General features: G+C 46.5%; 1 long non-coding RNA gene and 1 pseudogene across 1 annotated transcript; one reads left to right on the plus strand and one right to left on the minus strand.

Annotated features, from left to right (window-relative positions):
• Nucleotides 1-1371: 1371 nt before the first annotated feature.
• On the plus strand, nucleotides 1372-1943 carry Gm11462 (annotated as a pseudogene).
• A 12961-nt stretch (nucleotides 1944-14904) lies between these two features.
• Platr29 lies at nucleotides 14905-23243 on the minus strand. The gene is made up of 3 exons (XR_001783549.1): nucleotides 22559-23243; nucleotides 21068-21344; nucleotides 14905-15010 (listed from the first exon to the last, which is right to left on the minus strand). It is a non-coding gene; the product is annotated as a pluripotency associated transcript 29 (long non-coding RNA).
• Between the last annotated feature and the right edge of the window lie 1171 nt (nucleotides 23244-24414).

Consider the following 24414-nt stretch of genomic DNA (forward strand, 5'->3'; position numbering starts at 1 on the left):
GTGCATCATAATCCACTGATATGTCCATTCATTTTCAAAGGCTTAAGTTGTTTTTTCTCCTGTGTAGGTTCAAAAGACCTCACAAGTTCCACCGCTCCAAAATCAAATTACACATGCCTAATTAGAATATTCACAATCCTGCTAAGCCCTTGCAATTTCTCAGAGAATCAGAAGCCAGGACAGTGCGACTCGCCACAACCCTCCCAAGGCTATTGGGGTGCTCGGCTGACTCCAGTCTCAAGGAGCTACAGTGTGGAGAGTACTGAGAGCCACCCCTAGTGACTGCTTCAATAGCTGGACCCCAAACTGTGTGCGTCAATCTGGAGACTGGGCCATTGTTCAAAGGAGGGTGCCAACCACTAGTTAATTATTTTCCCATAGGCTTTTCAAACCCACACAACCAACTATTTATTTATTTATTTTTCTTCCTTGCTGCTTCTTCATGTGAAAAATAAAACAAAACCTCGTTTGTCCCGGTTTTTAGTGTTTGGATGCTTTTGAAGTGGCTTTCTGTTTTGTTGGTTTTTTTGAGACAGAGTCTCACTTTGTAGCCCTGGCTGGCCTAGAATTCCAGGTGTAGACCAGGCTGGCCTTGGACTCACAAATATCTCCTCACCTCTGCATTATTGTTTTGTTTTTGTTTATTTTTTCTTTTATTCTGTTTTTCTGAGGCAATGTTTTTCTGTGTAGCCCTGGCTGTCCTAATTCTGTAGACCAGGCTAGCCTCAAACTCACAGAGGTCCATCTGCCTCTGCCCTCCAAGAGCTGGGATTAAAGACACGTGTCACTGGCCTGTTTTGGTTTTTTTATCTTACTATGTTGCTCATGCTGGCCTTGAGTTAGAAATCTCCCTGTCTTACTCTCCTTTGGGCTCCAAGAATAGAAGTACATGCATGCATATCCATTTACTGGTTTCTTTTTTCTTCCTTCATAAAATACTAGCATCAGCTGGGCGTGGTGGCGCACGCCTTTAATGCCAGCACTCGGGTGGCAGAGGCAGGAAGATTTCTGAGTTCGATCGAGGCCAGCCTAGTCTACAAAGTGAGTTCCAGGACAGCCAGGGCTATACAGAAAAACAAAACAAACAAATAAGATAGGTGAGCACTGTACCATTAAGCCACCTTTTTTTTTTTTTAAAGATTTATTTATTTATTATATGTAAGTACACTGTAGCTGTCTTCAGACACACCAGAAGAGGGAGTCAGATCTCATTACGGATGGTTGTGAGCCACCATGTGGTTGCTGGGATTTGAACTCAGGACCTTCGGAAGAGCAGTCGAGTGCTCTTACCTGCTGAGCCATCTCTCCAGCCCTTAAGCCACTTTTTAAGAGAACATTTCAAGCTTTTTTTTTTTTTCCTCCATCTATTGCGAGGATGCAGACCGTTCTCAGCAATCAGACTGTCAACATTCCAGAAAATGTCGACATCACTCTGAAGGGGCACACAGTCATTGTGAAGGGCCCCAGGGGAACTCTGCGTAGGGACTTCAATCACATCAATGTGGAGCTGAGTCTTTTCGGAAAGACAAAGAAAAGGCTCCGGGTTGACAAATGGTGGGGTAACAGAAAGGACCTGGCCACTGTCGGAACCATTGTCAGTTATGTTCAGAACATGATCAAGGGTGTCACACTGGGCTTCCGTTACAAGATGAGGTCTGTGTATGCTCACTTCCCCATTAATGTCGCTATTCAGGAGAATGGGTCTTTGGTTGAAATCTGAAATTTCTTGGGTGAAAAGTGCATCTGTGGGGTTCGGATGAGGACAGGTACTGCTCTGCTCATTCTGTTTCTCGAGCCCAGAAGGATGAGTTAACCCTTGAAGGACTTCATGTTGAACTTGTTTCAGATTCAGCAAGCCACAACAGTTAGAAACAAGGATATCAGAGTTTTAGGACGGCATCTATGTGTCTGAGAAGGGAACCGGGCAGCAGACTGATGAGTGAGACCTCAGTTTCCCAGCTCCAAAAACAAGATCCTGATCACAAGTACAATTTGGACTTTTTCCGGATAATAAAAGACTTATAAGCCGGGCGTGTTGGCGCACGCCTTTAATCCCAGCACTCGGGAGGCAGAGGCAGGTGGATTTCTGAGTTCGAGGCCAGCCTGGTCTACAAAGTGAGTTCCAGGATAGCCAGAGTTATACAGAGAAAGAGAAACCCTGTCTCAAAAAACCAAAAACCAAAAAAAAAAAAACAAACAAACAAAAAAAAAAAAGACTTATATATTGGAAAAGAAAACATTTCAAATTTATTACTATTTTATGTGTGTGAACTTTTCGCCCACCTACCTGTGTATCTGGGTTCTCTTGAGGAGATCAGTGTATGGTCCTGAACTCTGAGACATCTTCCCAGCCCTTAAGCCACTTTTTTTTTTTTTTTGTGTCTTCAGACAGGGTCTCAAGTAGCTCAGGCTGGCCTCAAACGTACTGTGTAGCCACCCTTCTTAATGAGATGGCAGCCACATAGCGCCACATCCTGTTTATGTGGGGCTGGGGCTTAAGCATGGGATTTGTGTGGGCCAGGCAAGCACACCACCACATGCTGTGTCTCCCAGCCCCATTAAAAATATTGGGCTTTTGTTAGATTTCTTTTTTTCCGAGACAGGGTTTCTCTTTGCAGTTCTGGCTGTCTTGGAACTCACTCTGTAGACCAGGCTGTCCTGGAACTCAGAAATCTGCCTGCCTCTGCCTCCCAAGTGCTGGGATTAAAGGCGTGCACCACTACCACCCAGCTGGTTTTGTTAGATTTTATGTGTCTAAGTGTGTTGCCTGCATGTATGTATGTGCACTATATGTGTACCTGGTGCCTGAGGAGTCCAAAGCAGTGTAGTGGAGGCCATGGAACTGGAGTGATGGTTTGTGATTCACACTGTGAGTGCCGGTGACTGAACCCAGGTCCTCCGGGAGAGCAGCCTTTATTGCTCTTAACCATCAAGCCATCTCTTGAGCAACCCCCAGAGTTTTGTGTGTGTTTATTTGTTTACCATAAAATAGGCTCCGGGGAACTGGGTGTGGTGGCAAATGACTGTAATCCTAGCACTCTGAAGCCTGAGGCTGGAGGATCAGGAGTCAAAGGCTAGCTTGGGCTACCTAGTGAGACCTAATCTTACCACAAGGGCAGAAGATAGGTAGGCCTCATTGTTTGAGCACTTGCTTAGCATGTGCAAAGTGAGAGACTCAACCTCTACTATCACAAACCTAACAAGGAGGGAAGAGAAGGCTCGGGGTGGAGCTCCGGTAGCCTGCCTGCTGAGCCCTGGGTTCTATCTCCAGCATCTTATAAACTAATTGTGGGGGTGACTGGTGACCCTAATCCCAACATTCTGGGGATGGGGACAGGAGAATCATAAGTTTAAAGTCATCCTTGGGTACTTAGGGAATTTGAGGCCAGATTTGGCTACAGGAGACCCTTTCTCAAACAACAAATCAAGTCAAGTGAAGCCAAAGTGATATGAGGTGCCATCCTGTCTACTCAACCCAAGAACATAGCTCACCCTGGCACAACCTAGGGGGACATGACACAGAAAGCAAGGGCTTGATGGGTCACTTACTGGAGGACATGTTGAATCCTATCATGTGACCTCTGCAGTCAGCTTAGATCCACGTACTCCGTATAGGATGGAGCAGGAGAGCAGGGGACAGAGACAGCAAAGTTGTTTGGTGCACGCTGCCTGCAAACTTCATCAGAGAAACAGAAAGGACTGTGGCAGGGAACCTCATAGCCCTTCTGGGACACACAGGGGTGTCACACATGGCAAAGCTTAGGCTCTAGGGACACAAGACCAAGCTGAGTCAAGGAACCAGTGGTGATTTTTTTTTCTGCCCTGGCTGTCCTGGAACTCACTCTGTAGACCAGGCTGGCCTGGAACTCAGAAATCCTCCTGCCTCTGCCTTCTGATTGCTGGGCTCAAAGGTGTGAGCCACCACCATCCGGAGATCCTGGTCACCTCCACTTCCTGTGTCATTATCTCATCCAGGATGACAAGAACAGGACAGATGTCAGCGGCCATGACAGTGCGGGTTCATTCCTTGTGAAATGTACAGAGACCTTCAGCATAATCCTCATAGGTTCTCATGTCCTTGGATTTGGCGACAGACCACAGCACAAGCAGGAAGTGTCCAGCAGGCACCTGTACATTCCTGTGGGGGTGTGTGTGACATAATTTTTCTGTGTAGCTCAGGTTGACTTCGGGCTCAGTATGTACTCTGTGCTGGCCTCCAATGAATTTGACGCCATGGTGAATCCTGCTAGACTACCATTTTGTTTGTTTGTTTGTTTGTTTGTTTGTTGAGACAGGGTCTCACTATGTAGTCCTGGTTGGTCTGAAACTCTCTTTGAAGACCAGGGTGGCCTTGAACTCAGAGATCTATTTGTCCCTGCTTCCCTAGTTTGAGATTAAAGGTATATGCTACCATGACTGGTTTATTTATTTAATCTCTCTCTCTCTCTCTCTCTCTCTCTCTCTCTCTCTCTCTCTCTCTCTCTCTCTCTCTCTCTCTCTCTCTGTCTATTTCTGGTTTTTCCAGACATGGTTTCATGGTTTTTTCCTGGCTGTCCTGGAACTTGCTATGTAAGCCAGATCTATCTGCCTCCGCTCGCTGAGTGCTGGGATTAACTGCAATGTCACCATGTCTGGCTACCCGGTGTCTTAGATAATAATGTGTGTGCCTGTGGAGGTCAGAGAAGAGCTTTTGAGAATTGGTCCCAGGTCCTCTCCTTTCATTGTGTGCGTTCCAGGAACTGAACGGAGGCCCTTGGGCTTGTGCAACATAAACCTCCTCTGGCTGAGCAGTCACAATAATACATTACTTTTTTGTTTGTTTTATTCTTATGTCTTAAATTTTTGCATGTGTATTTTGGTGTCTGTAGGTGGGTGGTGTCACACGTGTGTGGGTGCATATGTAAAGGTCCTAGGGTGACAGCAAGCATCTTTTTTTTTCTTTTTTCTTCTGTTTTTTTGTTTTTTGAGACAGGGTTTCTCTGTATAGCCCTGGCTGTTCTGGAACTCACTCTGTAGACCAGGCTGGCCTCGAACTCAGAAATCTGCCTGCCTCTGCCTCCCGAGTACTGGGATTAAAGACGTGTGCCACCCCACCATGCTTCAAGCATCTTTTTTATTTATTTTCTCTCTCGTGTACTTGGCAGGGTCTCTCACCTGGACCCAGAACTTGCTGCTTTGGCTCGTCTAGCTAACCAGCTTGCTCTGGGGATCCCCTGTCTCTGCCTCTGAGTGGGTTGGGGATCGGCTGCCATGCCTGCCTGCTATTTATGAGGTACTGGGGATTCGAACTCCTGTCTCCACGATTGTGGGATTTGAACTCTGGACCTTCGGAAGAACAGTCGGGTGCTCTTACCCACTGAGCCATCTCACCAGCCTGAAGATGCTCTTGATTGTAGTAAGTAACAGGTTTCTCAAAAACAAGTCCTGCTGGGTGGTGGTGGCACATGCCTTTTATCCCAGCACTTGGGAGGCAGAGGCAGGCAGATTTCTGAGTTCGAGGCCAGCCTGGTCTACAGAGTGAGTTCCACGACAGCCAGGGCTACACAGAAAAACCCCGTCTCGCAAAACAAAAACAAGACAAAACAAAACAAAGAACAAAAAAGAAGTCCTTGTGTTGCATTGGTGGTCCATACCTTTAGCACCAGCACTCAGGAACCAGAGCTCTGTGAGTTCAAAGCCAACCATGGCTACATAACACAGAAAAGAAAAACCAAGTTCTATCCCTGGCCCTGACAGGGGAACTGTTTGAGATGCCACATGCCAGTGGGAAGGAGTTGGAATGGGACAAAGTCCAGTGCAAACTAGCTGAGGCTCTGCCCTGCCCGAGGAAGGTGGAGGTTTCCAGCCCTGCCTTTCTGCCAAAGCTCCTTTGCAGCTGGAATGGAAGTTCAGGTTCAGATGAGTGGCAGAGAGAGAAAGGGTTGTTTGCACACTGTAACATGTATCTAAAGGCTGTGACAAGGAGCAGGTGAAAGTCCACAGCCATTGACTAGGCGCCTTGGAAAGTGATCGCCCTGGCAGGAGAGCCTTCCTCACAGGCTAATTGACTCGTTTGGTCTTTTTTTTTTTTTTTTTTTTTCCTTAAGTCCTGGGAGTGATGAAATGCTCTCCCCACCCCCCTTCCTTTTATGTTCTTTCTTAACACGCCAGGAAAAACAACTCTGCCTTTCAATTCCCACTGTTCCTGTCAACTGCTCGGCTCCAGCTAGGAATTAGCGAAAACAGCAAAACAACCAATTCAGAAATGGCTGTGATTTAGGATCAACCAGGCTTGCCCCCCCCCCCCCCCTTAATAAAGGATACTATACTGAGGTTTGTTTATTTACTGCTTAGCTAGGTGTGCTGGCTCATGCCTGTAATCCCAACACTTGGAAGACTGGGGTAGGATGATTGTCACAAGTTCGAGACTAGCCTGGACTACATAGGGAATTCCAAAGTAAGACCTTTTCCTAAAACAACAACAAAAAAAGAAACACTATTTATTGGACACCTATTGTATTCTAGTGTCTATATTCTGTCCTCAGAGGGAGACAGGACTTACCTTGGGACACAGCACATGAGTGAAGGTGGGCTTCAATAGCAGGTGGCCTATGAGGCAACTTTGTCTGTTTTGTTTATTTATGGCCCCATGCCTCCTCCAGATTTGGATCGATTCTATGATGTGAGCCTAAGACATCTTGGGTCTTTACATCACCATACTTCTTAAATTTCTTGTTGTTTTGAGAAGGCTCTCCCCCAACCCCCCGCCACCCCCTCCCCCCAAGACAGGGTTACTCTGTGTAGCTGGCCCGGAACTCACTCTATAGACCAAGCTGGCCTTGAACTCAAAGATCTCCTTGCCTCTGCTTCTGGGACTGAAAGAGGATTAAAGACATATGCCACCGCTACCTGGCTGAGACAAGGCTCTTGTAGCCCAGTCTGATCTGAACTGTATGTGTAGCCAAGGCTACACCTGAACTTCATATTGTCCTTCCTCCACTTCCAAAGCAATGAGATTATTGGTGTGCATTCCCACCCATGAGGCTGTGCTGTGGACAGAACCCAGGGTCCACAGGCTAGATGAAAACTGTAGCTATATATTATCTCTCTGCTTCTTTCTTTCCCTTCCTTCCTTCCTTCCTTCCTTCCTTCCTTCCTTCCTTCCTTCCTTTCTTTCTTTCTTTCTTTCTTTCTTTCCTTTAGTTTTGTTGGGACAGGGTTTCCTGGAACTCACTCCCTAGACCAGGCTTGCCTCTAACTCAGAGATCCTCCTGCCTCTGTTTCCCAAGTGCTGGGATTAAAGGCTTGTGCCACTACCACCAGGCTCTGTTGGTTTTTTAGGCTGCTAGATTTCCACAGAATGAGTGGAGCTCTTCAGGGTCTTTACTATCCTACCCCCAAGTCCCTTCTACCCAAAACCACAGGTAGCTTACTGAAATAATAAAGTAGAAAGCTGCGCTGGTGGTCCAGCCTTAGACCATCAGGACGTAGAAGATGGGGGAAGGGGAATTTTGGTGTGGGAATCTAGACTAAGTAGCCAGACCCTGACTCAACAAATCATTAAACAAACAAACAAAAAACAGAAAGTGGGAGAAATTATCAACTAAGTCAGGCTGTGCTTATACCTTTAGTCCCAGTAATGGGGAGGTATCTCCAGGAGTTTGGGGTCAGCCTGGTCTACCTAGTAAGTTTCAGGTCAGACAGGGCCACACTGTAAGAGACCCTGTGTCAAAACCAAGACAAACAAATAAATAAACAAAAAACCCATAAAACAATCCAACAAACAAAAATTATCTCATGAGGTTCATGAGCTAACTAGGGTAGTGACATGAGTGGCTATCACGTCGTCGTGGAGATGTACAAGTTTACCCCTCGATATAGGTGAAGTTCAGTAGCAGAGCATGCTCCCAGCATGCTTCAGGGCCCTGGCCTCCACTTTTTTTTTTTTTTTTAAGATCTATTTATTTATTTATTTATTTATTTATTTGGTTTTTTCGAGACAGTGTTTCTCTGTATACTGTATAGCCCTGGCTCTCCTGGAACTCACTTTGTAGACCAGGCTGGCCTCGAACTCAGAAATCTGCCTGTCTCTGCCTCCCGAGTGCTGGGATTAAAGGCGTGCACCACCACTGCCCGGCCTAAAGATTTATTTATTATATGTAAGTACATTGTAGTTGTCTTCAGACACACCAGAAGAGGGCATCAGATCTCATTACAGATGGTTGTGAGCCACCATGTGTTTGCTGGGATTTGAATTCAGGACCTCGGGAAGAGCAGTCAGTGCTCTTAACTGCTGAGCCATCTCTCCAGCCTCACTTTTTTTTTGAATAATTTATTTTTATTTTATATACAGTGGCGTTTTGCCTGCGTGTATGTCTATATGAGGGTGTTGGATCCCCTGGATGCTGGGAATTGAACCTAGGTGTTCCGAAAGAGCAGACAGTGCTCTTAACCACTAAGCATCTCTCCAGCCCCTCTCCTTTTTTTTTCTTTCAAGACTGGGTTTCTCTGTGTAGCTCTGGCTGTGGGATTAAAGGCCTTTGCCACCACTGCCCAGCTTCTTTGTTTTCTTTTTTAATTAAGATTTAAGTGTTTTGGCCGGGCATGGTGGCACACGCCTTTAATCCCAGCACTCGGGAGGCAGAGGCAGGTGGATTTCTGAGTTCGAGGCCAGCCTGGTCTACAAAGTGAGTTCCAGGACAGCCAGGGCTACACAGAGAGACCCTGTCTCGGAAAAAAAGTGTTTTGGCTGGGCACTGGTGGCATACACTGCCTTTAATCCCAGTCAATCTATCAATAAGTGTTTTGCCTGCCTGTATGTATGTGCACCACATGTATGCCAGGTGCCCAAAGAGGCCAGAAGAGGGCGTCAGATCCCCTGGGACTGAAGTTAAAGACAGTTGTGTGCTGACATGTCAGTCCTGGGAATCAAACTCAGGTCCTCTGGAACAGTAGCCCATTTTCTGAACTGTTGAGTCATCTCTCTAGGTCCTGGATTCTATTCTTAGCATGAGAGAGAGAGAGAGAGAGACAGAGAGAGAGAGACAGAGACAGACAGAGACAGACAGACAGATAGCACAAACCCTTTCAGATTCCATGGATGCTGGTGAAAGCTGTTGTTCTCTGCTGCATCCAAGTCTGCAGAGAATCAAGAAGCCATCAAAACAAACATAGTGCCTCCTGCTTTAATCCCAGCACTTAGCAGGCTGAAGCAGGAGTAGCCTTGTAAGATCAAGGCCAGCCTGGGCCGTATACAGACTTTGACTAAAAGAAAAAAAAAAAAGGAAAACTGAACTCAAAGCATTTGGGCATTTGGGAGGCCAGCCTGTACTGCACCATGAGACCCCGTTACTAGCTAATTAAAAAACAAAAGAAGCCCTTTTGTATCGGGGAGTTTGGAGACTTTGGAGGCCTGTGGCATCCTGGAAGGAGACACTGCCCAGTGTCTTGCCCTGCTAAACAAAAGCTCCTTTGGTGTGTGTGCCAGAAATCTGGGGCCTACTGCCTCCTCCTCTCTCCTCCCCTGCCACCACTCAAAGCAAACAACAACGAAGAGGCCCCCAGGGACAGAGGAGGGCTGTCAATCAACTGGCTGCTGGCTGGCTGGCAACTTGAGGAAGAGATAAATGCCTATTATGTAAAGGCTGAAGTGAGGGCTTTACTTGCTGCAAGGCTCTGATAGAAGGCTCTAGGGGGGAGGGGGAGGAGGAGGGGGACACTCCAGTTCTCCCAAGATGACCTATCAAGCACCTGGAGTCTCATTGGTCAAGCAGCTGAGAGCCACTTTTTTTTTTTTTTTTTGAGACAGAGTCTCTCTAGGTATTCCCAGAATTTATGTAGATCAGGCTGGCCTTAAAGTCCCAGAGATCCCCTTGCCTCTGCCTCCCTAGTGCTGAGATTAAAGGAGGCAATACCACACCCAGCTCCTGTATCTTTTTTTACAGTGTTGAAATGAAAGCCAGGCTTTCCCTGCGCTAAAGAAAGCTGTACCAGGAAGCCCACCAACCGTATGCCTTTTCTTGTAGTCACCAAAAGTCACATGGTTTCCTCGTCCAGGACAAAGCTCATGTTATCTGTACTCAGTCCAAGCACCACTTATGGAACAGAACAAAACTCCGACTCCTAAATTATTGTGTGTGTGTGGCGTGTTTGGGGTGTGTGGTTTGTATGTAATTGTGTGTTTGTATGTGTGGTGTATCTGGCTTGTGTGTGAACTTGTGTGTGAGCTATCTGGGATATGTGAGGTGTGTGTCTCGTGTGTTTGTATGAATGTGGGGGGTGTGTATGGAGTATACGGGTGCCTGTGTGGTTTGTGTGAGAGGGCTGTATGTGTGTGAGTTTGTGTGTCCGGTGCGTATGTGTTGTATGTCTATGGGGTATGTAGTTTGTGTGTGTGTGTGTGTTTCCTATCTGTGGGGTATGTGAGGTGTGTGTATGGGTGTGGGGGTATGTGGAGGTGTCTTTGTGGGGGTTGCTTGTGAGTGTGTGTCTGGTGTGTGTCTAGTGTGTGTATGTGATGCTGGGGATAGGGCCTCACAACCCATGGTTCTTTGAGGACAGCTAAACTGACCAAACACTCCCAAACTTGGCTTCCGGTTAGTTGAGTCATCAGTGGACAGCATTTCCTTAGCCCCAGGGTTAGTCACGGGCAGCATGTGACCTGCCTGCAGGCAATGAATGTCAGCTATTAGCTAGAACTCCAGGAGGGAAGCACTCTCTCCCTGGCTTCCTCCCCGCCCAGGATCTCTCTATCTCTCTGGCAGTTGCTTCTATTTATTTAGTCAATTAGCTATTTGCCTGTGTGTGTGTGTGTGTGTGTGTGTGTGTGTGTGTGTAAGTGGAACTGGCAAAGGACTAACATTCATGAATTAGGTCTTCCCAACACTTTATAGGTCCAAGGGAGGGATCTCAGATTGAGAGTGAGTGAGCATCTCTATTTATCTCTGGGGCTTCTCACCAGCTCTGGTCTCTGGTTTTAACTTTCTCTTTCCCTTTTCCCTCTCCCTCCTTTCCTCCATCTCCTTTTCTCCTTCCTTCCTTCCTTCCTTCCTTCCTTCCTTTCTTTCTTTCTTTCTTTCTTCTTTTTGTTTCCTTGGGCTAGGGTCACAAGGCTGGCCTTAAACTAGCTGTGTAACTAAGGAATACCCTGAATTCCTGACCTCGCCCGTGCCTCCCTGGAGCGAGGAACGCTGGCTTTCTCGGTCACACCCGGTCCTAGGGTGTGGTTGCTGATAGGCTCCTAACCTAGCTACTTCCCCAGGCCTACTTTCCCTTTTCTTTTCCTGACCTTCAAGTAAGCCTCCTGCCTCAGCTTTCCGAGTGCTGAAACGATGACTCTTGAAACTTTAAAATTGAATTGTATTTGTTATTACTATGGGTGACAGGGCAGGCAAGCTCCTGCCATGGTATGCGGACCCCTCTTTGTACTGTGGGACTTCTCAGATCAAACTCAGGTGGTCAGGCTGCTTGGCAAACAGGTCCACCCTCTGTGCCATCTTGATGGCCTAGAACGCAACTAGCTTTATATCCCTCAACTTATATCTATCGTATAAATGTCACGCCGTTCACTCGTGAATAACAGAACACAAGGAAGCAGAAACATCGTTAAGGAGAAATGTACCCGCATGCTTAGCTCAGAAATTCCGGTGGGCGGCTGATCCGTAATCTCGGGGATATCGAGTTCAGAGTAACTCCAGGCTGAGACTTCATCTCAGGCTAAACAACACAAACAGAGCGGAGCCTCAGATCCTCACTTGAGTCTGTAGAGAGCTTGCCTAGCAAGCTTGAAGCCCTGGGCTCAAGCCCCAGCCCCAGGGAAATCGGGTGTGGCTCGGCTCATTACTGGCATGCAGGAGAATCAGAAGTTCAAACTCACCCTCAGATGTATCTGCAGTTTGAGGGCCGCCTGACATACACGAAACCTCATCTCAAACAAAACCCAATCAACAAAGCAAAAACACAAGCACTTCTCTGGAACGATCAGTACACCAAAGAGGAGTATAAGACTCTGACTAGCCAAAGCTTATCTTGTCCCTTTGAACCCAAAAGTGGGGTCTTTTTTCTGATCCAAACAGATAAGAATGTAGATGAAGGAGCTGAGGGTAGTGGTGATCGGGAGGCAGACGCAGAGGCTGCTGGATCTCTGTGAGATCAAGGCTAGACTGGTTTACATGGTGAATTCCAGGATAGCCAGAGTTACATAGTAAGGCTAGGTCTGGGGGGGGGGGGGAAGAGTAGGTAAAGGTCTGGAAAGTAGATAAGGCTCAGTGGCTTGTGGCTCTTGCAGAAGACCCAGGTTCAGTTCCCAGCAGCCAACAAGGAGTTCTATCCTGGGGTCCACAAGGTGGAAGGACAGAGCTGAAGCCTGAAGAGCCAGTTGTCCTGACCTGCGCGTGTACACACCAAGGCATTCATAGGGCCACCTCTGAAGACTTGAACAAAATATGTAAAATTGGGGCGGGGAGGAAGAGGGAGAGAGGAGGAGGGGAGGGAGAGAGAGAGAGAGAGAGAGAGAGAGAGAGAGAGAGAGAGAGAGAGAGAGAGAGAGAGAACTGTGAAAACCACATACCACCACCAGCTTTGATTTTGAGGAACCAGATGGACACCTGCCAATCTCACCATGCTTTGCGGCTGGGCAGCCAAGTTGTTTGGCTCTCCATTGGTTCTGTCATCGATCCCTATAGGAGGGCAATGCTTGTTCTCTATGTTTAGTCATTTACTCCTGATTCGCAGAGGCAACTTGTTTCTGAGTCACCCCGGAGAATCTGTGTAAAGTGTACATTCTGGCTTCAGGAAGGTCTATGTGCATTTCCAGGTCTCCCTCTGGACAGCAAGAGGTCAGAGTGCTTCTGGACATTGTCTCGGCCTCCAGGGAGACGACGATTGAAGGTTCATTTCTTCTGTTTTCCTAAGACAGCTAGCTCTCACTATGTAGCCCCGATTGGCCTGAAATCAGCTATATAGATCAGGATTGACTCATATCTATGGCAGTCCACCTACTTGCACCTCTGCTCCAGCCTCTTCCTCTCTCTTCCTTTAGTTTTGGATTTATTTATTTTATATTAGGTGTATGTGTATTTTGCCTGCATGTGTGTCTATGTACATTACCTGGAACAGGAGTTAGAGGCAGTTGTGAGTTGCCACGTGGATACTTCCATGCCACAGTGGGTACTTCTGTGCTGCATTGGCACTGAACTGCAGGCTGCGCATGAGCAACAAGTGCTCTTTACTGCTAAGTCTTTGTAATTTTTGTTCATTGTTGATGTTGTGAGATAGAGTCTTGGTGTTATCTTCCCTCTTGCCTTTGCCCTCTAAATGCTGAAGTTACCAGTATGTATTAGTACTAGTACATTTTAAGCCAAAAGGTGAGTTGATTTGAAATATACACACACACACACACACACACACACACACACACACACACATATACATGTATATATGTGTGTGTGTATGTATATATATGTTTGTGTGTGTGTGTGTGTATATATATATATATATACATATATATATATATGTATATATATATATAATATATATAAATTTGAGGCAAACAGGGTTTCTGTGTGGAGATCTAGCTGTCTTAGAACTCTGTAGATCTGTAGAGCTGGTCTCTAACTTTGAGGCCTACCTGCCTCTGCCTCCCAAGTGCTGGAGTTAAAGTTATATGCCACTACATCCGGCTAGAAAAAAAAATTAAATAAACATTAACACGGTTATTTGAGGCCATGTTAAAAGTCCCAAAGGCAGGGCAGGGAAAGTTGGTTCCTGTCTTTAATCCTAGTGCCTTGAGGTAGAGGCAGGTGGATCTGTAAGAGTTTGGCCAGCCTGGTCTACATAGTAAGGTCCAGGTCAGCCAGGGCTACATAATGAAACCCTGTCTCAAAAGGAACATAAAAGTCCTAAAGGCAGGTTTCAGGCCAGGGCTCAGTAGCAGGTTGTTTGCCTAGCTGAGAAAGAGACCCTGGGTTCTGTTCTCAGTGCTGAGAGGGAAAGGGGGAGGAGAAGAAGGGGAAGATGGTGGGAAAGACAGAGAGAGGGAGGGAGAGCACATGAGTGTGAGCTAAATTATACCTATGTGTATTCTGGATTTGACTAAGTCAAATACAGCTCGTTACCAGTGTACGTATATTACTGGACATTGAACCCAGGGACTCGGCCACGCTAGACAAATGTTCTACTACGGAATGACAACCAACCTGTTTTTCTTTTAGTTGAAAAAAAAAAAAACTTGAGATAGGTTTTCATATATCCCAGATAGGCCTTTGAACAGAGCCCATTCCTCTGCCTCCAGAGCAGGGTACTACCAACACCTGGTACCTGTGGTGCTGAGGCTGGCGTTGGGGATAAAACCCAGGGCTCCCCAAGCTCGCTCAACCAGCTTGCTACAGCCCAGCCACAAACAGAGAGAGCTTTTGAGACCAGGTGGGTGGCACACACACACCCATAATCTTAGCATTTGGAAGTCAGAGGTAAGGAGGGTGAGACGCTCCAGGCCACCTATGTAATAAAAGTGTGGGGCTAGCTTGGGATGTTATGAAACCTCTGTCTTTAAAACAAAACCAACCAACCAACCAACCAACAACCAACCAAATCCAACAACCAAGATGCACGCGTGGACCGGACCTACATCCCCAGCACATGCCTAGTGGATGAGTAGTTTGCTCTTCATGGGAATCCCCCAACAACAGGGGCAGGGGCTGTCCCTCACTCTGCTGTCTGGCTGCCTGTGGATTCTGTTTCCCTAACTGGGCCACTTTGGCCTCAGTGGGAGAGGATGAGTTTAGTCCTGCAGTGACTGATGAGCCCAGGGTGGTGGGGTGAGAAGGGGGTGGTGGGGGTGGTGCTGGGTAGTAGGGCTTGAGGAGTAATTGGGAGGGGGTGAGACTTAGAGGGAACTCCCCCTTCTCAAAAAAAAGAGAGGAAGGAATGGGGGGGGAAGCGCTGATATTGGGAGGTAAGGTGAATATGTACATTTAATAAACATCAAAATAAAGGAGGGATGGATGGGATGGAGCGTTTCCACAGGGGGGACCTGGAAAGGGGAAAACATTTGAAATGTAAATAAAGAAAATATCCAATAAAAATGATCAAAATAACCCCTCCAACAAACAACAGATACTCATACACATACATGTACATATCATACCCACACCTGCACACATGTGCATGCACGCACACTAAGCAGCTGGGCATGGTGTCACATGCCTGCAATATGAACATTTAGAAGGCTGATAAAGAGCTGGGCAGGGTGGCGCAAGCCTTTAATCCCAGCACTCAGGAGGCAGAGGCAGGTGGATTTCTGAGTTTGAGGCCAGCCTGGTCTACAGAGTGAGTTCCAGGACAGCCAGGGCTATACAGAAAAACCCTGTCTCGAAAAACAAAAAAAAAAAAAAAAAAGAAGAAGAGGAAGAAGAAGAAAAGAAGAAGGCGCTGATAAAGGAGACCCACTGTGCATTTGAGACCAGCCTAGCTAAGTAGCATGAGCCTATCTTCAAACAAAACAACCAAGTCTAGGCATGTGATGGATTCCAGTAATCCCACCACTGGGGAGGTGGAAGACAGAAGATCAGACTTTCAAGGTTATCCTTGTCTACACATCAAGTAAGAGACCCTGACTCATAAAGCCAAGACAGTGATGGCGTACACCTTTAGTCCTGGCACTTAGAGGGAGAGGCAGATGGATCTCTGTGAATCTGTGAATTCAGGGCCAACCTGGTCTACATGGAGAAACCCTGTCTCAAACAACAAAAACAAGGACAAAAAAACCCCTAAAGCAAGCAACAACAACAACAATCTCACCCAAACCAAGGAAAGAGCAGTTCATATCACTGGAAACCCAGTGTGTGGCCTTTATGTGTGGGTCCTGCTATGGGTTAAACCTTGGGCCTCCTTCATGCTAAAGTCATGCTCTATCACAGAACATACCCTATCCCATGTGTGTAACCTTTGAGTACTACCCCCACCTCCTATCCCCCAACGGGGTTGCCAAGAGATTCATCCAGATCGTCTCTGTAGCTGTAGCTGTAGCTATAATCCTTTGGGTTGCTGGGTAGTATTCCATTGTACAGGTGGAATTTTGTGGAATTATCTTCTCATTTGGGCTGGTACTACCTGTTTCCATGTAAAACAATTTTCTTGGATCACAGCCAGGCCCAGGTTTTTTGTTTGTTTATTTGATACTGTGTCTCTATGTAGCTCTGGCTCAACTGGAATTAACTATGTCAACAGGGCTGGCCTCAGATTTCCAGAGGTCTGTTTGCCTCTGCCTCCTGAGTGCTGGGATTAAAGGCATGCAACATTGTGCCTTGTGACCTTGAATTTCCTGCCTTCACCTCCCCAAAGCTACAGGTATTGATATATACCACCTGAGGGCTATCCCTGGTTGTCAACTTGACTACATCTGGAATGAACTTCAATCTGAAATAGAGGGTACACCTGCAACCCAGATCTTGAGGCTGGAAGACACAGGCTTCTGACTGAATCTTGAGGCATAGTGGACATGAAAACCGCCAGGGCTACACAGAGAAACCCTGTCTCGAAAAACCAAAAAAAAAAGAAAGAAAGAAAGAAAGAAAGAAAGAAAGAAAGAAAGAAAGAAAGAAAGAAAGAAAGAAATAAAGAAAGAAAAGCTTAGGCCCGGGCAAGGTAGTATACACACCTTTAATCCCAGGAGACAGTTTTAATCCCAGGCAAGCAGCCCTCTGAATTTAAAGCCAGCCCAGGACAGAACAAGTTCCAAATCCAGGCATGGTGGTACACACCCTTAATCTGGGCCATACCTTCTGCTGAAGTCCTACTTAAGGACATTGGAAGAAGAAAGACTCACTCTTCTCTCCAGCCCATGGAAGACTCACTCTACTTCACCTGCTCACACTTACTTGCCGGCACATCCGTTGGAACCCACTACTTGAGGATTCCAGCTTACACAGAAGACCAGCTGAAACTACTAGCCCCGTGGGACCGAGCTACTACTAGACTCCTGGACTTCCTGTTCACAGCTGCCCATTGTTGGGTTAGTTGGACTGCAGACTATAAGTCATTACAACAAATCCCCTTAATATATAGAGACATTCCGTAAGTTCTGTGACTCTATAGAACTAATACACCCACCATTCTTCATTTGTTTGTTTGTTTGAGACAGGGTCTCAATAAGTAGCCCTGGCTAGCCTAGAATCCTATATAGACCAGATTGGTCTTGAACTCATAAAAATCCCCCTGCCTGCCTCTGTCTCCTGAGAGCTGGGATTAAAGGAACCCTGGGCTTTATTGGAGCTGGGATGGACTATAAGGCTTTGTGCATGCTGGACCAACAATCTACTGAGCTCTTATTTACATTTTTCTAAATCTTTTTTTTTTTTTTTTCTTCGAGACAGGGTTTCCCTGTATAGCCCTGGCTGTCCTGGAGCTCAATTTGTAGACCAGGCTGGCCTTGAACTCAGAAATCTGCCTGCCTCTGCCTCCCCAGTGCTGGGATTAAAGGTGTGCGCTACCACGCCCGGCTCTAAATCTTTTTAAGATTTTTGTTTGTTTGTTTGCTTTTTTGAGACAGGGTTTCTCTGTGTAGCTCTGGCTGTCCTGGAACTCACTTTGTAGACCAGTCTGACCTCAAACTCAGAAATCCACCTGCCTCTGCCTCCTGAGTGCTGGGATTAAAGGTGTGTGCCACCATGCCCGGCTTCTTTTTAAGATTTATTCATATTATTGTATGCATTTGAGTGTTTTTGCTTATATGTATGTCTGTGCACCGTGTGCATGGCTGGTGCTGGTGGAGGCTCACAGATGGTTGTGAGCCCTCATGTGCTTGCTAGGAAAAGAACCAGAGTACCCTGCAAGAGCAAGCTGAGCATCTCCCAGCCCCTCCCAGCTCCCAGCTTCTGGGTGAACTGGAATGGAAAGAATCGGTTTTTTTTTTTGTTTGTTTGTTTTGTTTTGTTTTGGTTTTGTTTTTTCCGTTTGCTGGGAATGCATGCAGGACCTTCTGAATGCTAAGTAAGCGCCATGCCTGCAGCCTTTTTGGGTGGGGCTTGAATAGCAAACCTGGCCTTGAATTCTAGAACTGACTTCTCAACTTCAGCCTTCCAGGAGGCTTGGCATATGTGGACTGGGGCAGGAGGTTCCTACCAGTTCCTTTTCTGACCTTAGATGGGCTTGTCAGACCTGTTATGAGGTCAGTTATATGATGGAAACAGTTCTGCATGGGACCGTGTGGGTCCCAGTGACTTGGTGTGGTCTTCAGCGTCATGGGCATTCTACTGTGACTCAACCTCCCCATGCAGTTTGCCTCATCTCTCTCCCCTATGCTGGTTTGCCTATGAAAGACCCACTCCTTTAAATCTATTCTTCCAGGGAGCCACCACATACATGGTTTATTATTATCGTTGTTGTTTCTAGTTTTATTATTAGTCAGAGCTCAGCTTTGAAAAGCAACTCTTCTGGGTTCTCAGGTGGCTGAGAAGGTAAAAGACACTTGCTGTCAAACTGGAAGAGGCAGTGCCCACAATTCGTTCGCTGTGCACATATATTCCTGAAATAAATAACAAATAAGTGCAAAAAGGAAAACAACTCCTTTCCTTATTACTCTTACTCACTCAGTTCCCTACTTCAGGGCCTGAATCTAATTGTTTGCTTCAAACTTCCTCTCTTCAAGATAAGGCTTGTTTTTTCCCCCCAGGGGCTCCAGGAGCCACACCTACAAAGCCGATCCAGGCAAGCCCTGTATTGTTCTTCGGCTCTGATAAGGCTCCCTGCCTGAGAACCTCCAACTCTTCACTGTCTTTGGGGTGCCCTGAAATCTGCTTGGGTTTCTGTCTCAAGGAAGCGGTTGCCCTTTCTATTAGTAGTTAGTTAGTTATCCCTGTACTGTGCAACTTTGTAGCCCTTGAGCAAGCATCCCCAAAAGTTGCGGCTGAAGCTGCAGCTATCATGGTGGTGGGTGGTAGGGTATGTGATGGGGGTTGTCACTCCATGCATGTATCCTGGGGCCCATCTCTAGAGTTGTCTGACTCCAGAACTCTGGGCTAACGTGTTCCCAAGTGGTACTGTTTTTTGGGTCTGTGGGCCAAGCTGTAGGAATTAGAGTTGGCCTTTGGCTATTAGGGGGGTATATGAGAGAGAGAATTTATGTCAAGTTCATGTCAGTGCCTGTGCACATGTGTGAGCATGTGGAAGCCAGGAGTTGATGTCTTCCTCAATCTCTCTCTGCTTTTTTTTTTTTTTTTTTTTTTTTTTTTTTTTTGGCAAGGTCTTTCAGTGAGTCTGGGCTGGCCAGTCAGCCCCCGAGAGTCTATAGGTTTCTATGTCCCCAGTTTTGGAGTCACAGTGTGTGCTTCAACTCTTGACTTTGTTTACATGGAGGTCTGAACTCAGGTCTTCATGCTTCTGTGACAGAGCTGTGACTAACTGAACCATCCCCTGTCCCCTGTTTCTGCGTCAGTGTCTCACTTGTACCCTTGACTGTCCTGAAACTCACTATGTAGAGTAGGCAAGTTTTTGAACTTGGAGCCATCCTCCTGTTTTGGTATACAGATTGGATAGAATTGTAGGGGTGGGTCACCCCAAAGGTACTGAAGTATTGTTTTTTTGTTTTGTTTTTGAGACAGGGTTTCTCTGTGTAATAGCCCTGACTGTCCTAGAACTCACTTTGTAGCCCAGGCCGGCCTCAGAGGCATAGAGACCCACCTCCTGAGTACCAGGCCCAGCTCAGTTCACTGTTTTTCAAAACCATCTCTCTGTATTGCCTTGGCTGTCTTGGAACTCACCTTGTAGATTAGGCTGCTTCAAACTCAGAGGTACACTCACATCCTGAGTACAGGGATCAAAGGCATGCACCACCATGTCCATTGTTTGTTTTAATTATTTCATGTAGCCCAGCATTTTGCCTGTCTCTATATGCACGATGTGTCTGCAGTGCCCACAGAAGCCAGAAGAGGGCACACAGTTGTGAGTCATCAAGGTGCTGGGAACTGAATCATTTGCAGGAGCAGCCAGTGTTCTTATCCTTTGAATGATCTCTTCAGCCCCCTGAACTATTCTAAAGTAAGTTATGAATGCTGTGACCCACAAAAAAAACCCAACTTCTCCATTTTTCAGGGTCCAAAGGCTCAAATTTTTGCTTTCCTTACTCAGGACATATATTTTGTCAAATTCTATTTTCTATTTCCTAGATCCATCCTTCTCTTTTTCCTTCCCTCCCCATCTTTCTCCATCTCGCGTGTGTATGTGTGTGTATGTGTGTGTGTGTGAGAGAGAGAGAGAGAGAGACAGAGACAGAGACAGAGACAGAGAGACAGAAAGGTTTCACTCTGTGGCTCAGGTTAGCCTCAAACTTACTGTTTTTGAACTTTTTTTAAACTCCTGGCAATCTTCCTGCCTCAGTTTCCCAAGTGTTGGGATTCTAGCCACAAAACACCACTCTCCCATACTATCCTTTGTTTTTCTTTCACGTCATCCTTGGTCTCTATGTCCCCAGTTCTGGAGTCACAGTGTGTGCTTCAACTCTTGACTTTGTTTACATGGAGGTCTGAACTCAGGTCTTCATGCTTTTGTGACAGAGCTGTGACTGACTGAACCATCCCCTGTCCCCTCTTTCTGCGTCAGTGTCTCACTTGCTTCCTGCCTGGTGTCTCCTGCTGACCCCCACTGAAGATTTTTGAAACTGATCTTTGAAAACTGCAAGTCAAATCATGATGGTCCCCTAGAAACACACCCAGTGGCCTTTGCTTAGAGTAAATTGCAAGTACCTTTTACAAGGGGCCTGCAAGATCCTGCACGCCTGGCCCCTGCTTCCTTCTCTCCCAAGCTCTGCCCCTTATGGCAGCCTTTCCCAACCTGTTCCTCACCCCTACCCTAAACTCTGTCCATCCACGGATGGATTTAAAATGTTCTCAGATCTACCTTGGAGATGATGTCTGTCGACAACGAACAGGCTATGCATGGGGCAGGTATGTCTTCAGTGAAGAGAATACAGAGACAGGCTCTTCACTCAGATCTGATTAGAATCTCTTGGAAAGGATTCTTGCAAAATGGAACCGTTCGTCTCCAGGAACAGAGCCTGGGGATGGACAGGGAAAATGGAAGGAACATTTCTTACCTGAAGCCTTTTAAACTCCTGACTCTTGACCTACCAGAGGCAAACCAAGAGAACAGACAGACTCTGGCCTATTTTGGGAAACCAGAAGTCCTCTCTGACTCAGTAGCCCATTCTTTAGAGGTGGTAATTATCTCGCCTTTGTTGCCAGCCGCTAGCGTTTTCTTGTCTGCTTTTTCCTGAGGCCTCCATCGAAAGCTTCCGGAGAACAGAAGTGTCCTCCGGGCAGTTTACCTGGACCTTATCCAGAGAGCCTTGGGTCTAGGCCGGGTTCTGAGTGCTAAAAGCCAGAAAAATATTTGTTGAATATGAATAGGGACAAGGAGCAAAGAAATAATAAACTCGACCCCCAAGGGAATTCATTACTAATTCTTCTTCTTCTTCTTCTTCTTTTTTTTTTTAAAAAGACAAGGTCTCGGGGCTGGCGAGATGGCTCTGTGGTTAAGAGTGCCGACTGCTCTTCCGAAGGTCCCGAGTTCAAATCCCAGCAACCACATGGTGGCTCACAACCATCCCTAATGAAATCTGATGCCCTCTTCTGGAGTGTCTGAAGACAGCTACAGTGTACTAACATATAATAAATAAATAAATCTTTAAAAAAAAAAAAAAAAAGACAAGGTCTCCTATAGCCCAGATTAGCCTCAACTCACAGCAATCCTCCTCTCTCAGCATCTCAAATTCAGGGACTACAGGCATAAGCCACTATAGCACATTAGTTCTTTCCTTTCCTTTCCCTTCCTTTGTTTTGTGTAAATATGTTTGAAGGCAGCCTGGGTAACAGGAGCCTGCACCACCAACCCCCCCCCCCCAGGGGAAAAAAAGCCCAAGGAAACCCATCCTTTCCTAAGAGGAGCCACCATTTCCTGTGTGGTATGGCTCCTGCAGGACCTGTCTCCTGCGTGTAGAGGTCAGAGGTCGGTGGGTACTCTCCCTCCACTATGTAGGCTCTGGGATGGGACTCAGGCCCTCTCTCTTGGAAGGAAGCCTCACAAGTGTCTCACCGTCTTCTTCGTTCTCTTTGTTGCTTAAAGCTTTATTTTATTGTTTGTTTATGTACACTTGTGTGCACATGTGAGTGTGTGTGCCTGCTCTCTCACAGGCCAGAACCCCTGGAGGTGGAGTTATATATAGATTAGTGTGGGGTGCTGGGAACCTAACCTGTTACATTGCAAGAACAACCAGGGCGATGAGCCACCTCTCCAGCTCCCCTTCATTCTTTTTTTTTTTTTTTTTTAATATTTATTTATTTTATTTTAGTACACTGTAGTTGTCTTCAGACACCCCAGAAGAGGGCATCAGATTTCATTACAGATGGTTGTGAGCCACCATGTGGTCGCTGGGATTTGAACTCAGAACCTCTAGAAGAGCAGTCAGTGCTCTTACTGCTGAGCCATCTCTCCAGCCCCCTTCATCCTTTTTTAATAACTGAAAAATACATTGTGTGAACCAGTCATGGGTGAGCACTGCGGACATCTGGTAGACCTGTGTATATACCTGGAGGTCCAAGTCCCTGGGTTATGTGGCTCTTCCTTCTGTCGTTGTTGTTGAACCTTTTGGGAGCTGCTAGGTGGTTTTCTGAACAGCCTATACTTTCCACAGCATCTTACAATGTCCTGTGTCGTCTGTTGATTCTAGGCATTTGTGCTAACAAGAGATGGTGGCTCAGTGACCTAGATAGGAAAGAAGGAAAGGAAGCATTATCTTAGGATTTCTTTATAATGTGTTTCCTTCCTTCCTTCCTTCCTCCCTTCCTTCCTTTCTTTCTTTTTAAAAATGTGTTTCAAGATAGGATTTTTCTATGGAGCCCTGGGATCGAAGCAGTGAGCACCACTGTCTCAGTTTTTGTGGGGGAGAGGGATGGGAGAGGTAGGGTTTCATGTTGCCCAGATCTCTTCCAGCTAGCTTTGTCCAAGGTGACCTTGAACTCCTAATCCTCCTTCCTCCACCTCCGGAATGCTGAAATGCTCTGTGTGAGCCACCACGACCTGTTTTTGTGGGGCTGAAGGATGGCTGGAATTCAGGGCTGCATGCAAACTAGACTCTAGCAACTGAGGGATGTCCTCAGACTTTTTTTTTCCTCTTTCATTTTCTTTTTGAGACAGTGTTGTCTCTCACTCTGTAGGTCTCACTGGCCCACCTCTGCCTCCCGAGAGCAGGGGAAAGGGTGTTCACAACTGCCATTTTTTTTTTTTTTATCTTACATATGCTAGGCTGCCCAGCATATGTAAGTACTCACTAGAATACCTCATTAGCCTTGAATTCTAGGCTGCCTTCCTGCCTCTGCCTGGTGAGAGCTGGGATTGCTAATTAATGTCACCACACCCTGCTTTGTCTGGGGTTCTGAGACGAGGCATACTGAACTGAACCTTTTGAAGGTTTAGTCCAGGTTCCTTTAGAAAGCCACTCCAGCAGGGTGGAGGTGGCACACACCTTTATCCCAGCACTCAGGAGGCAGACGCAGGTGGATTTCTGAGTTAGAGGCCAGCCTGGTCTACAAAGTGAGTTCCAGGACAGCCAGGGCTATATAGAGAAACCCTGTCTCGAAAAACCAACAACAACAACAACAACAAACAAACAAACAAACAAAAATAACAAAACAAACAAACAAAAAAAAAGAAAGCCACTCTCCGGGCTCTTGTTCACATGTTCACTTTGGAAAGTCTACTTCGACTTCTGATAAGATTTTGGGAGACCGATCTGTCTTGGTTGTCTCTCTGTACCAGCTGCTCAAACTGTGGGTTGAGATCCTTTCTTTGGGAGCTGAATGACCCTTTAGTAGGAAACACAGATATTTACACAAAAGTAGCAAAACTGCAGTTATAAAGTAGCAGTGACAATAATTTAATGGTTGGGGGTCACTATAGCATGCAGAACTGTCTTAAAAGGTCACAGCATTAGGAAGGCTGAGAGCACTGCTCTAAATTCTTGAATTGAAGGACTTCCTCCCAACTGGCAGTGGAACCCAGGGCCTTGGGCAAGCTAGGCAGGGAATGTCCACCAGTGACCTGCACAGAACACCTCAGCTCTTCATAGATGGCTTTTAGGCAAACACCCTAGCAACTGAAAGCTAGCTCTCACCCTACCTTTTCTCAGCCTGCTCAAGCAGGGTTGTAACTTCCTACAGTGTGAGCCCTAGGCCTTCCATCCTGCCTTGAGATTTACATAACCACCCAAGCCCCGCCCCCCAAAGGCCGGGCTCCTCCCTTTCTGGAGCCTGGTTGTTAACTTCACACAAACAGGCTTGGTTCTCCGTTCCATTTTTTGTTTTTTTGTTTTTGGCTTCTGGGGATTTCCCGTACTTTCTCGTGAACTCAGTTATTCATTTGAAAGATCAGTTGTCCTTTACTTAG

Source organism: Mus musculus, chromosome 2, assembly GCF_000001635.26.
Source record: "Mus musculus strain C57BL/6J chromosome 2, GRCm38.p6 C57BL/6J".
Lineage (NCBI taxonomy): Eukaryota > Metazoa > Chordata > Mammalia > Rodentia > Muridae > Mus > Mus musculus.